Consider the following 14,491-nt stretch of genomic DNA (forward strand, 5'->3'; position numbering starts at 1 on the left):
TGTGTCACAACAGACCATAAATGAAGCATTGTGGTGCTACAGAGACCTACAAATCATAATCTCCAGACATAAAGGAACATGATTGTTTGGTACGTGACACAACAAAAACCACATCATCATCGTTTTTATATTGTTTTCAGTGAAAGTGAAATGAAATCCTGACTCACTTGCTCCTAGCGTGACTCGTAAAAGTTAAGGACTCATTACCTCAGTAAATCTACAATCCTGACTACCACTCAGGTGATATTGAGCTTTGCTGTGCTTTACGTTTGTTTTTCTTGATCTTCTTCGCTCAAGAAATTATTTGCATCATCTATGTAACAGAAAAAATCAGATTTTGAACAGAAAACTGAACAGAAACACTAAATTGTTCATCAGTCTCTTTATTTTTCTTTTTGGAGTTTGCAGAAGCTGCTCATGACTGTTCAGTAATATCTTAGCACATTTTCCAAACACATTTGTAATTGGAAGCTAAAATTAGCCCTAAACGAAAACAAGGTTTGATTTTAGAGGAGTTTTCATTTGAGAGCATCGATTACTCCCAGTGTCATGACCAATGGTGCTAATTGCAGTTAGATTTTAACGTCCTTGTTACTGACCTGCCTCAAGATGTGCTAAAATAAAAATTCAAACATTGTGTTTTCTTCAATTGCAATGGGAACATTTTTATCCGAAGCTATATTCCTCTAAAAATGAGCAGTTATTCTTCAGTTTTCTTGCACAAAAAACAATAAAAGACCCTGAAAGATGCTTTTAACATTCATTTTTGTTGTCAACATTTAGGAAAAAAATTCCTGTTGATGTTTCTGTTGTTTAAACAGCAAGAAATGATTCTGCATATATTCTAGTCTTTAATAAATCACTGAATCTATGATGACACAGATGAATCACCTCAACAATGTCAAGCCGAGATGATCTTGGAGAAAATATGTATTTGTAATCCAAGAAATAGCACCTGGTTTGTAGGACAAATCAAGAAAAAAATGTCTTAAAATAACCTGCGAAATTGATCCATGATTCTTGAGAACACATCTGACAAGGCTAAATGTAATGTTTAGCGAATCAGGGCGAGAAGGAAAACAAACAATGTGAAAAAGAGGCAGAGGAGAGGTGTGAAGCCCTTCTGAGCAGGTGGCAGAGGCGTCCAGATGCTGCAGAGAAGCAGCGAGGCAGATAATGTCCTGCCTAGATTACCTCCAGGGCCTGATTACAGTGGAGCGTTCTCATCTGGGTCAGCTCCAAGCGGGTTCTGCAGGGATCAGCTGTTCCCACTGTCATCCTGATGGTCTGAGGTCTCATCTGTCCTGAGACACAGGTTTGAAAACATCTTTATGTTTGGGGAAAATGAAAAATGTTTTAAAAAAATGCCTCCTTTTCCATTTAGGGAAATGCAAGATTGTTTTTCTTAGACTCACGTTGTGTGGCTTGTACTGTCTTCCTTGGTTTTTCTTTTTCTGTTGATGCAGCAATAAGTTAGCATAGAGTCACTGGGGTGTTAAAGCAGACTCTACACCCACATCTGTGTTATAAATGCAAGCTCTACAGTTTAGCACTGTGCACCTGAATACACAAGTCATGTTTCTCATTCTACATTTATAATCAGCTGCAGCAAATTCATCTCGGTCTTTAACCTGCAAATTTCTGTAGATTCCACCAATCCAGTTGCAGGAGCTGTTTGTAGGTTTTTTGCTAACGCTACCTAGCGAACATTAGCATGAACAGCTGTTTACTTACCTGTCTAGAAGAAATGATGCAAGTTCAAGCTTCAATCCTTGACTCACCAAGAGCTGTCTCCAGCTCCTATCTCTGTCACAGCTTTTCTTCTACTGAAGTTAGCATGCTAACCAGCTAGCACATCTCATTACTTTCTGATAGTGACTCACTGTAGCGTTCAGTCTGCCCTGAAGACGTAGCGCTGCTCAGAGGACGTATTATAATCTCTTGTTTTGTAAATGTTTGGCGGCAGAGAAGCTTTTTTAAGGTAGCTTGATTGTACATCAGTAATAATTAGACAATCTATGATCACTTCTTGCATTTGATACAAAAAAATGCAAATTTATTTTGATGCAAGTTGTGGTTTAAATGTTTAAGTAGCTAAAGGATAATGGAAGGATTACTCTGTTTTTCTTACTGCCAATAATAATTTTTTCTTGCATGTTTTCAGGGACTATTTTCAGCTGCGGATGAAGACACGTTTTGTGCTGCTGTCACTGAGCACTTACAGCACCAGGAAAGGAGCACTACAGCGCCCACGTTTATCCTAATGAAGTGATAAATATCAGGTTTGGACTAAACAGACAACACTTGTTCATATTGTTATATTTTGTCGATTAGAAGCCTTACTCAAACTGTATTGCATTTTATTGATAGAAATAATAATTTGATGTTTATGTATTTAAGTGTATAGAAATCTTCCCTCTACGTCCACTGATTATATGTGTTTATATTCAGGGTTAAGAATGATCTGACTGAACCTTCTAAAAACCAACCAAAGCTCATGACTTAATGGCTGGTGATTGGAAAAATTGCCTTTTTGACTCATGCAGCGAGGCCTCAGTCTTTTCATCAGCTACCACTGTCTAACACTGTTAACGTAATTGGTGCATGACTGCCTGCACACTGAGGAACTGATGATTATTGCTCATGGTGATCATTTTGCGTATCAGTGTCATTTCCTAAATTGCAAAGGCCCGAAGCTTATAGGCCTATTTATGACCAATAACCAATATAGATTAGATACTCATCTTCAGACAAATCTTCCTAAATGTAATACCATGGTTTTATTTCCCTTTTTATGCTTTTTCTAAATTTTTTATTCCCTCATCAACATTGGGACAAACTGTATTAAATGATTTGTGTCGATGAACACTATGTATTGCATTCATAGTTGTGTTTGCTGGTGGAAGTTAATAAAAATAAATCAGATTAATACGACTTTATACTTTGGAATCATATAAATAAAAAATAAAAACATCATCAGCATGCTGCATATTTTAAAACAATGTTTTCACATCTGGTGAAATGCACTGATTGCTTTTGTGCTAAAAGTTGCCTGTAAATACGAGGCTCAAGTCAAACAGCTGGTTAGCTTAGCTTAGCATAAAGACAGTAAACGAGGTGAAACGCCTCCAATAACCACATATGGTGTTGCTCTATGGTGTGCAATGGTATAGAAAACTGTATGCCACAGTTAGTTTTATTCACTGTCAATGCTATACCTAATGTACTGTAGGTTAGAAATAGAGACATATTTTTCTCATAGCACATTGGATTTTTGGATAACAGCAAACAAACACATGCTCCAGTGTTTTTCTTTTACTTACCTACTGCTTGCCTTTATTATGATCTCAGTACCTGAAGCCTGCTGCCATCCTCCGTGATGTTGCACATGTATTTATTGAAAGGCAGAACTGCTTTGTTGTGTTTTATCCCCGAGGATCCACCAGCATCCATCTCCTTTAGTAATATACTGTTCCCTTCCTTTCATTTGGCTTCCCGTCTCTGATTCATTCTCCCCTAATGGATTGTTGACATCTTGCGGCAAGACTCAGTCCATATGTTGACATGTAAATAAGACTTCATTTTTTCCCTATCGATTTTTCCATCAAGATTTAAACGCTGGAAAAAAAATCAAAGGTGTGCGTGCGCAAAGTGGCGGCGTGAGAGACGGACAATCATCTGAGAGACACTTGGCGGTGCCATCGTTAGAGAATGCAAACATAATTAACTAATCACACTGGCTGACACATTACAAATACAGCGTAATTGACTGCCAATGTGAGTTTGAAATATTCATTCAGATGAGTCGCAACAGTTAGACAGTGATACTGTAACAAACACAATCCCAAAACTAATTGGGTCAGCCACTGCTCAAAGAGGCAATTTGGAAAGCAATTACAGTCTCCAGTTTGCTCGTGAGCAACTGATAACCGCTTGAAAATGTCTAAATCCTCTTTATTCTCACCAAAATAGACGTTTGCTCTTCAAACATGACTCCACAAACGCCTAATCAATTTTGAGCATCACAGGTAAAGCGATGAATATACAGATACTCCAGCCACCGATCCTTGAATGAACCGTATTCTGGAGGAATGTGTCCAATCCCATAATCCAATCCCATTATCACCAACGTAACGGTCCCCTGGCTGCATATGATCAAACACTGGATTTGCGCCTCTGAAGTTTCACTGACTGAAACCAAATCTGAAGCAGCTGAAAATGGAGCAACTGATGTTGAAGGTGAATGAAATTGCTCACATATTCACGCTGGTATAAAGGGCGGCATATGGAAAAGTGGATCAATAGAGAGAGAGACTGGGTGATGTAATGTGTCGTGTCATGGTAATTACTCAGTAATGGATAAAATAATTGAAGTCAAGTCAGTAAAATGAGAAGGTTAGAACAAGGTGTGACACGTTTTTAATAACTTATTTTGTATATTTCTTCAGTGTTTACTGCAACGTGGTGATTGACTTACCGCTAATATCTTGTAAAGTCTTCACTACTTTGATATATTTATGCTTAAAAGGGATAAATTGTTGACAGCAATGTCCATCGCATTTAAATTCAGTAGGAGATGATCACAGGGTGAATGAATGCTCCTAGACAGACAAGAATCAACACCAGTTGCTCGTAGTGAAGTGACGCAACACTGACTTATAGAAGTAAATAATTTTACTCCGTATTTATAAAGTGCAAGTGAAATTACCACGGGTAAATATAGGACAGCTTCTGTTTTCCGTAGCAGCGGGGGAGCTTCTCTGACACCATTGCCGCTCTGCGAGTAAATAATGATTTACAGCTCTTTCAATTAGCTCGGAGTTCCTAATATAGTAGCCTGGGAGCAGCGCATTGCCTCAGCTATAAATCAAATGGAATTACAAAGTAGACGACATGCCAAAACCCAACATGGAAATGCATCCCACTTCTGAATATGCATCTACATATTCCATCCATTCATTCATACACTTCCATTTCCACATCCATCAGTGCATAGCTTGATAAAGATTAGTCACAATGAGTGCCTTGAGTCAGCTAATGCTCAGCTAAATCATTAATTTGCTCCAATTAAAGAGGCGAAAGCCTATTTCTGGCTCTCGTACTCAGTCTTTGAAACAGCTGCGTTATTAGTTGTTGATTAAGTTTGTTTGTGAGCCTCTGTTCATTTGCATTTTTGAAGCTCTTTACAAATTTCAGCCTCCAAAATGCATCCAGAGGAAGCTGGCAGATGGCTGCTATTCAGTGTTTATCAAGCAGCACTAACTTTTATGTCTTTCACTGCGGTCTCCAGAGACTCATTATCAATGCCAGTTAGATGTTGTAGTAAAAGGCGGCCCAGAGGTTGAACACCTGGCAGAAGAGATGAAGGATATTACAGAATATTTTATTATATATATATTTTTTAATTAATCTATAAGAAATGGAGTATATAGAAAAACGGGTTGGAAAGAACACATTGCAAGTTTAATCTTAATACAGGAAACCCCACTGGTCTAGTCATTCAGCGAGAACCCCCACAATGCCGTGCAGACCATCCTCGGATTGTATTTGTATATCCATCACTTAAGCTTATTTTCTTTCATAGCCAGGCTTTATCAGTGAAAGGCGTCAGGGCCCGAGGCACAAAACCTAGCGAAAACCATCAGAATAATTCAATCAGATTGCCCAGAGATCTCATTACAGGGCTGGAGCAGGACACTCGGCATTAGACTTTCAGTGTTGCCAGCGGAGGCTCTCTGAAGGTGGTGTGTCGGCTGATTGACAGATTGAAGGTTCTTTAAGGGTGAGTTCATAGTTAAATTACCTTCTGCTCCCCATTCTCTGTATCAGTGCTCTGTCTCTCAACTCTCACATTCTCTGATATCCGGTGCTTCATGTAAAAGGTATGGCAGAGTAGCCAGCGCACATAAAAGGAAGATTTTATCATAAAAGAATCAAATTTTTTTTTGTTGTTTTCTTTTAAACCTGCTGCTGTAGTTCAGTAAAACCAGGTTTTCAGTATAATGCATGCACTTCAAATATTAAATCTGCGCTTAGAGAGTTCTTTAAATAATGTATTTTAATGCAACCAGCAACTTTATCATGTATGACTTTTTTTAGTTGTTATCAGCCACTGGTGCCGCGGCACTAAGGGTGGCAATGTCGGTGTCTTGGTCAGTCCACCGCTTTGATCCGGACTGAAATATCTCAACAACCATGAGATGCATTACTGTAAAATTGAGCGCAGACATTCATCTTCCTCAGAGGATTAATCTTACCAACTCTGGCGATTCCCTGACTCTTCCTCGAGAACCCACCCTGAGGTTTACATTTGTGGCTTGGAGTGAAATGTGGTGAATGGTGAACCACCTGTACCACCAGCTATGTTAGCATAGTCACTGTGAGCGGACGTTAGCATTTAGCTAAAAGCGCAACTGTTGATCTTCATCCAGGCGAACAGGTCGGGAATAATCTCCGTCCTCACTCACACGTATGAAATCACATATCACATTCACGTGCATCGAGCTTTCATGTGTCAGTGCAAACAGGAAGCGACGTGTCGACTCTGCAGTTCGTTGCTTAGTTGCAGCAAATACGTCAAACAAGGAACAGCAGCAGCAAAATACTCTTTGCTTGGAACGTTTGGTACTTCATCACAAACGTCTTGCCAGGTTCATAAAAACCCAGAACATCGTACCTGGAACCGTGTTTACTCAAAAGAAAATATCTTGAGAGTTCACGTGATCATTGAATTATTTTCTCTGGTGCAGAGTTGCTGTGGTACAAAAAATTACAAGTAATTTTTCAAATAGTCTCAAGGGCAAAGTGTGAATTATACATTGTCAGATAAAAAGCTGTTCAGCGGCGACATAGCATCTGACTAATGAAATACAAATCTCAGTTTGAAGCGTTGCTATGAATTTGGAGTCGGGAATCACTTTGTGTGAAACTAACTACAGCATTTGGAGAAGAGAGCACTCACATTTTCTCGAGCTAAAGCCTCTGCTGGGAGCTGTGGGTTTAATGGCTGCTGGTTGCTTCACAAAAGGCTTTTATTTTGTCATGCTTTGTACGGGGTGTATGGTGCGGGGCAGAAACAGTAAAACGAAGCCAGGATGCTGATAATCCACAAGTAATACCGATTTTTCTGTACTTAAGAATAATCACGTCTTGTTATGCATCTATTTTTGATTTATTGCACCTTTTATCTTTCTTCCACTTCACCTCTGTCATGTCGGTTGTCTTTCCAACAGCGTTTTCTGTTTTTTTTTTTCTTCTTCTTCTTCTTCTTGAGCTGTCTGTCTTCTTCTCTCCATCTCCCACAGACTTGGTCCATTTATTCTCCAATTATATTCCATTACTGGACCCATACTGGAGACTGGACCATTTAGCTTTGTGACCTCTCTTTCTGTCTCCTCTCCTTTTTCTCTTTATCGAGGGTGTCGACCAGTCCACTGTATAAGACAAACCGAAAAAGAATAAAAGAATACAGAGCAAAAAACACTTGATCTCGCCAAGAAACATAGATAACAACTTCTGCTGTATGAGTGGCAGCTTCTAAAAAACTCTTTGCCATTTTCTATGGGATTATAATACAATTGAACAGTACAAAATGTCACAGAGGCAAGTCTTTACTTACGTCAACAAATCGTGTCGGAGAATAGAAAATCCACTTTCATTGCGTAAGGCTCTTAGCTATTGTGTCTGGTTTAGACAGGAAGTACAATAACATGGCAGGGAAGAGAGAGAGAGAAATAAAAACAAATTTAATAGGAATTTTTATTTATAATCCAAGGTTTGTTTTGATAGAGAGTCGGTGCTTTGCCTGCAGAATTCATATTTTTTCCTCCACATTCTTTGTTTGTTTTTCGAGCTCTGTTAACTTTATTTCTTCTCCTTTCCTCTCCGAGCGTCACCAGCTGTTGTTGCATATTAATGAAGCTTGACCTGAAGTGACTCACGTAACACAATTTCAGCATAAACTGAAAATTTAAAAGTCCCATGTTTTACACTTTTCCTATTTTTCATTTGAAGTGTTGATCCATAAAAAGGTATATTTGTAGTTTTAAGAACCAAAAACCATCTCAGTGTGGTTTTACATCTCCTCATTCTGAGCCTCTCTTCTGATTGGCTGACTGCATATTTCAGGTGAAACACTCAGAGAAACCAAATCCTGCCACGTTAGATCTGATCTATAATCAAAAAAACGACACGGAAATCTCACTTTTTACAATATGGGACCTTTTAATGGGATCATAATCACCGTGTCTTCTTGATTTCTTCTGTCTACTAATTGATTTGTCCTGCTCAGTAATAAATCCACCTTTGTTTTCAATCCTTTTGCTGCCAAAACTGAAGAGCATCAGAGCACATGAAGCTATATATGAGGGAAGCGAAGATGTTAAACTAAGTGAGTGTGGACAACACCAAAAAAAAAAAACTAATTTCATTGGGAAAATGACGAATTTTTCAATGCAAAATACAATCCATGAATTTTTCTGCAGAGATTTTTCTTCCTCTGGTGGGTTTGTGCCACAAGTCGAGGTCTTTCCTGTGCAACAAGTGTAACTCATGAACCGTTTGTAGCTGTGTTTTAAAAAATATGTGCAAATTACATTCCAAAGCTACTGCTGCGTCCTCCCGGTTTTCTCTTTTCTCTCATCCCAGAATCCTCCTCGAGTGACAGATGAATGTTTGTAATGGGGCCACATCTTGCATACATTATATTAAAATAGCAGTGGAGAAGAGGAATCCAGTGTGCGAATTCTTCCTGTGTTTTGTTTTTTCTACCCCCTAGCTGCGCTTGTTAGTGTTTAATGAGCGTTTGATCATGTGTGATGTCGTTTTGGTCAACTAAGGATAACATGGTGAGGCGTGGTAGGAGGTGAATGAGGTTCCTCTAATAATAACTTCTCTTCGAGTCCTTTAGTAAAAACAAAACTGCTGCACATTAGGGACAGTCGTAGCCTGAAGAGATGTGGATTTCAGTCTGTAAGGTCAGGAGTTCAACCTGCCTTTGAGCAAAACCCTTGGCCCCTGAGCCGCTCCAGTGGGGAACGAGCAGAAGACTGTGGTTGTACTGGGCAGCTCCCACGTGTGAGCATGTGTAACCTTATCAGGGAGAAAACATGGCGGTGCTGCGAACAAGCTTGTACCGCTCAGCAAAGCCTTCCCTGCATAATTAACACTCGGAAAAATGAACTAGGGGGGAATATGGGGTGAGGTCAGCCTGCTGTTACCATCTGTTCAGCAGGAGGAGAGGAATCTTTACTAGTCTGTACCAAAAAAAAATACCTCGCTGCCATGTCCTCGGGACCCTCTGAAGTATTCAGAAGCACAGGAGAGCGCTAAATTCACATAAAATGTGTTTTCAAATATTTATGTTGTGTGTTCACAATATTTATTGTGAACATGTTGCAGCCTCTGGGTAAAATATAGAAAATGCACGATCCCTTTTATTGCAAAGTCCCTCCCCTTATCCTTTAAGGATGCACAAATAAGGAATTTGCTTACTTTAGGAGTTTAAAAAGGCTTGAGTATGAAATGAATACATGACAGTGCAGCCAAGCATAATAGATGCTGTTTAAGGACTATTGATTCGGGGGGGGGGGGCTTTATGTTGCAGCAGCACAGAGGCTGAGAGGTAATAAAGCGATTGAAAAAAAAAAATTGGAATGTAATAAATGAATATGAAATGAGAAATGAATTAAAACACCAAATCATTAATGCAGTACTTTTGCATAATTTATAAATATTAGGCCAGTTATCATTTTGACCTGATGAAATGTCAGTGAGGATCAGTAGAGTTTACTATTCATCTTGAGGGGAGATGTAAATGTCTGTGGCAGATTTCAGACTTCATGGTGCGTCTTGTGGCCACTGGGATTCATCCTCTGGGGACAGTATCGCATGGGAGTCCACCTGAGGGTCATTGTGATATTCAGTCTGGACCAAACTAATATAATATAATATAATATAACAATTCAACCAAACTATATAGGTTTATTGTAATATTTTATAGTTGTATAAGTAATATAATGCAGTGTAATATAGTTTGGTACGCTGTGCCAGAGGAGATCAGGTGTGCTGAATTGTTGCCCCAATTTAAAACACTACTCAAAACACAATTGTATGAAGCAGATTTTAATTCTTGATTTCAATGCTTGTATCTTTTGGTTTTATTTTCTTTTGTAGTTCTTGCCTTGTTAATTAACACTTCGCCTCTCTTCTCCGTGTCTTTTATTGCTTTGTTTTTATGTTTGTGCAGAACTTTGTAACTCTGTTTTGAAAAAGTTATTATTATTATAGTGTTACATATGTTGCTACTTATTCTACCACTCTTGAAGTAATAGTAAACAAGCACAAGGTGCAGGTGAACTAATGGAAAGTGTCTTTTAATGTGCAACATTAAAGCTACATACTGGGAGGTCTGGAGGAAATCTGTGCTGTAGTTCCCTGCAGGTCACTGTCACACACTGTGGGTGATGTGCCGTTCTTTAGTTGTTTTTATTCTAAACCCATTCAAACTTTGTTATTTTCACTTAGTTTGACATTGATGCTCATGCAGGCATGAAAGCAAAACCATCTACAAAGGCAACAGCACAGTGCACCAATGTAAATTAAAAACAATGTAGGCTACACTACTGTGGCACAAATACGCCGACCGGCTGATTCTGAATGTGTCATTGTGTTTGCATCTTTTCCCCCAATTCACATGAACCGTAACTAAACGAAACTATTTTGTTCACTCAGCAGCGAGGCTTAGCCGCCGCCTGCTGCTCCGCTGGCTCCACTGCTCGCTCTCTTCAGTCTATGCCGGGGGGGGGGGGGGGGGGTTGTCCATCCAGGAGATTCGCTGCCTTGCACTGAGCCCATCGAGAGGAAGCATCGTATTGTAAACAGAGGGAGCTCAGGTCCATAATGGGGTTTTGAAGCTGGGGAAAGTGGAGTGGGTCATAGGCACAGCAAATCTAATGTGATCTGGACCTCGGCCAAGGAGTTACAGTGAGAGGGGGGAGGGGTGGAAAGGAGAAGTATTTACAGTATCGTAATTCAGGGATTATAACACTTGAAGGTGAATCACACAGAATACAAAATCCGAGATGTCAGGCACCTTTTTAATGTCACAGCTTTTCTCCTCCGCGTGTCCTTGAGCAAGACTCTAAACACAACTCCTTCATTTTAAGTTGCACACCATTTGGGCTTTCGGCAAAAGTTGTAAAATTATGACCTAATTAATACAAGTAACTGCAACATCAATCCCCTCATCGTCAAATAGTTTCAAGTAATTGCTATTTAATAATGACTCTACCCTCTAACTACTCATACATCTTATTCATGGCCTGTAGTTGTGGATTCATTTATTATCATTACTCTGATTGGAGAGCGTCGACTTTTGTCCCTTAGTTCCAGACATTTTAGCTTAATCAGCTTCTATCATTAAACGTCTGGATCTGTTGAGCTTACTAAGAGAGAATCAACCACAGATGCAGCTGCTGGTAACAGTTTTGAAGCCATAATGACCGAGGCTGGATTAGCAACCGGGGGGGGGGGGGGGGGCGGGCAACTCATGCTACCATGCCCTAGATTCACTGTTTAACAGTTGTTTTTTGGGAAAGCAAATTGACTAAACTGAATGAGGGCCTAATAGACAAAAACAAAAACCTTACGCTCTACGATCCAGAGACGTTTAAGTGATATAAGCTGATTAAGCTAAAATGTCTGTGTGGTTTATATTCATGAATAAAGGTGTTTTAATCAAATCATGATTAACTAACATGCATGCAGAAAGCCTAGGGCGTGCACAGTGTTGGTGACAGGATATACACAATGCACAGCGGGTCAGTAAGCGTGCAACAGATTTCTGTAAGTGACTTCCTGGTTTGACATTGACATTGTCGTTAAAACCAGACCACAAAACGGGAAAGGTGCAAGATTGTGAATCGTGTCTATCGTGTTTTCATTTTTAATATCAATGACGTTCTGATGCTGATTATAGATATTGTTAGTTAGTTGTAACTGCTGAAATGAAACAAATGCCACAAAGATTTATTGCTCATCACTTTTGTGGAACATCATGAAGATTCAACAAATCTTATCATTTACTAAATCAAATATTGATGTAAAAGGCTTGGCTCTTCCACTCCTCTTCATTATCCCTCTGTTCTCCACGGTAATAATTACATTTAATTTGTGGCGTAATTAATAAGATAATCCGTGTGTTTGGCAGTTGCTTCCCCCGAACTACAGTATTAATCTTATTGTACAATAATCCTGATGTTATCTAAGACTATAAACAAATGAGTTGGAACATTTATCTGTTACTGAACAAGTCGTGCAGATTAGATTTGTTTGTACACACGAGTTATTACAACCAACACTGTTATTCTTGACATTACGTACTTGATATTAAAGATATTTGTCATCAAGTTGTTTCTGTTGCGGTGTCCATTAAATCAGAGTTATGTCCAATCACTTCTTAATAAATTGGGGAGTTTAACTGTGTGGATGTAAATTTCTCCCATCATACAAACTGGCAATAAAAAGAAATGAAGGAATGAAGCCTTCAGCTTGATTGCCTGTACAAAACCCATTAGATATTTGACCTATCAAAACATAATCTCTAGTAACTGGAAAATGAAAATATATGTGATTTCTCCTTTTTTTTTTATGCATATTAATCATGTCAACAGATATATTGCTATTACGCCAGGATTAGTTGCCTGTGGCGTTTTCTTGAAGAAGCATTCTGAGAGAAAATTGATGTGAAAATCACATCTTAATTGAGTTTCCTGCCCAAGGAAGGATCCATAATGGAACCAGCACCAAAATATTAGTTGTTTTATGCTTCGAATGTTAAAGGAAATCACAAAACTTGAGGAAGCTTTATTAGAAACATTTACAGGAATACTAAATGATGAAAAGCTGGATCAAATTCTATTCAAAATATTTGACTGTTACTAATTAATCCAGTATTTCTACGAAGACTTGTTTACACAGCAAAAACATTTGTATTCTCATGATTGTGATGTCTGATAAAGTGTTTAATTAATCTTATAATTCTTGTATGAAATTTTTTGACGAGAATATAGGAAATATGTTATGTATGTTATGTTTTAATTTTTGATCATTTAGCGGCACCTAAGTGTGAGAAACTTTTCAAAATACTTTCAAAGGTTCTGTAAAACAAAGTAGACCACCAGCATCTCAGACCAAAACAAACTAGACTGGGAAAGAAATTCAGCCGGTAAAGCCAGTAATGACACTGATGGAGCTGGTAACGACACTGACGGAGCCGGTAACGACGCTGACGGAGCCGGTAACGACGCTGACGGAGCCGGTAACGACGCTGACGGAGCCGATAATGACACTGACGGAGCCGGTAATGACACTGACGGAGCTGGTAACGACACTGACGGAGCCAGTAAAAACTTTTAAAACTTTCTGGATGTTTTGACGGTCCACCAGCCGACCTGGATTTGCACCTGTAGTGCCCATGGACAGTCCGCATGGGCTCTGGTCTTATCTTTTTCTTTGTCAGACGCCTTTTTAGATGAAAACGTTGATTGTTCAGTGGAGGAAATTCATGAAGATAGCTTTCACCTGAATGCTGAACACTACACTGTGCCATCTGACTAACATGCACAGATATATGCACTAACATGGACGTGCTACCAGACCAGATACCAAAACAAAGGACAGAGAAAGAGGGCCTGTGACGTCTTTCTCTGCTCAGGACGCCATTACTCCGCTATATCTGTACATAGGAAATAGTTGTTTACTGCTTTATTATTGTTTAAAATCTAATTTACAGAACCTTTAAACTCTTTTTTCTCTCCTGAACCAGACTTTCATCCTAAACAATAATTAACATATGCTTAAGGTTGTGTTGAGGTCAGGGATAAAGGTTTCACATGTGAAACAAACAGTGTTCCCCTGTATGGAAGAGAACCCCCCTCCTCCTGACACAAACTTTGTTGCTCCACATCACCTGCATTCATCCGAACTACGGGTCATAAAAAGCTGCTTGCTCGACGACCTACGGGGTCATTTTTCACAGGAGGACAAGTCTTGTTTCCTCAGTCAGAAAATCCCTTCCCCAGGAGCACCGCTAACACCTTCCATCACACACCATCAGCAGGATGTTTATTTTCCAACACCCCGCTGCTGATTGTGCCGTGGGTGATTTAATAAGCAGAGAGAAATTGACTTTGCGGGGTTCGTTGCTCCACCTCAGTGAGGTGTGGAGCACATTACTGGAGCAGGAGTCAGCGTTCGCTATTCACCGAGCCGGCTGATGCACAGACCAAAATGGTTACCTGGTGGCTCAGCTGCAGTGAGTCTCCTCAAGATGTTTGATTGCACCAATCTCCTGTGTGGGGCTGCAAATCACACATCAAGCTGTGTAGCAGCTCCAATTTGTATATGACTGAGTGCACAGCGTGACGTACAGGACAGCACCTGAGAGAATCGGAGGAATTAATATATCGAATTTGAGCAGAAAACAACCACG

At 39.5% G+C, this 14,491-nt stretch overlaps 1 long non-coding RNA gene across 1 annotated transcript; it reads right to left on the bottom strand.

The window, feature by feature from the left end:
* Window positions 1–601: 601 nt before the first annotated feature.
* On the bottom strand, window positions 602–1,815 carry LOC130161185 (uncharacterized). Its single transcript, XR_008826111.1, has 3 exons — window positions 1,735–1,815; window positions 1,416–1,454; window positions 602–1,304 (listed from the first exon to the last, which is right to left on the bottom strand). It is a non-coding gene; the product is annotated as an uncharacterized LOC130161185 (long non-coding RNA).
* Window positions 1,816–14,491: the final 12,676 nt, after the last annotated feature.

The sequence above is a fragment of the Seriola aureovittata genome, chromosome 20 (genome assembly GCF_021018895.1).
Source record: "Seriola aureovittata isolate HTS-2021-v1 ecotype China chromosome 20, ASM2101889v1, whole genome shotgun sequence".
NCBI classification, from domain to species: Eukaryota; Metazoa; Chordata; class Actinopteri; order Carangiformes; family Carangidae; genus Seriola; species Seriola aureovittata.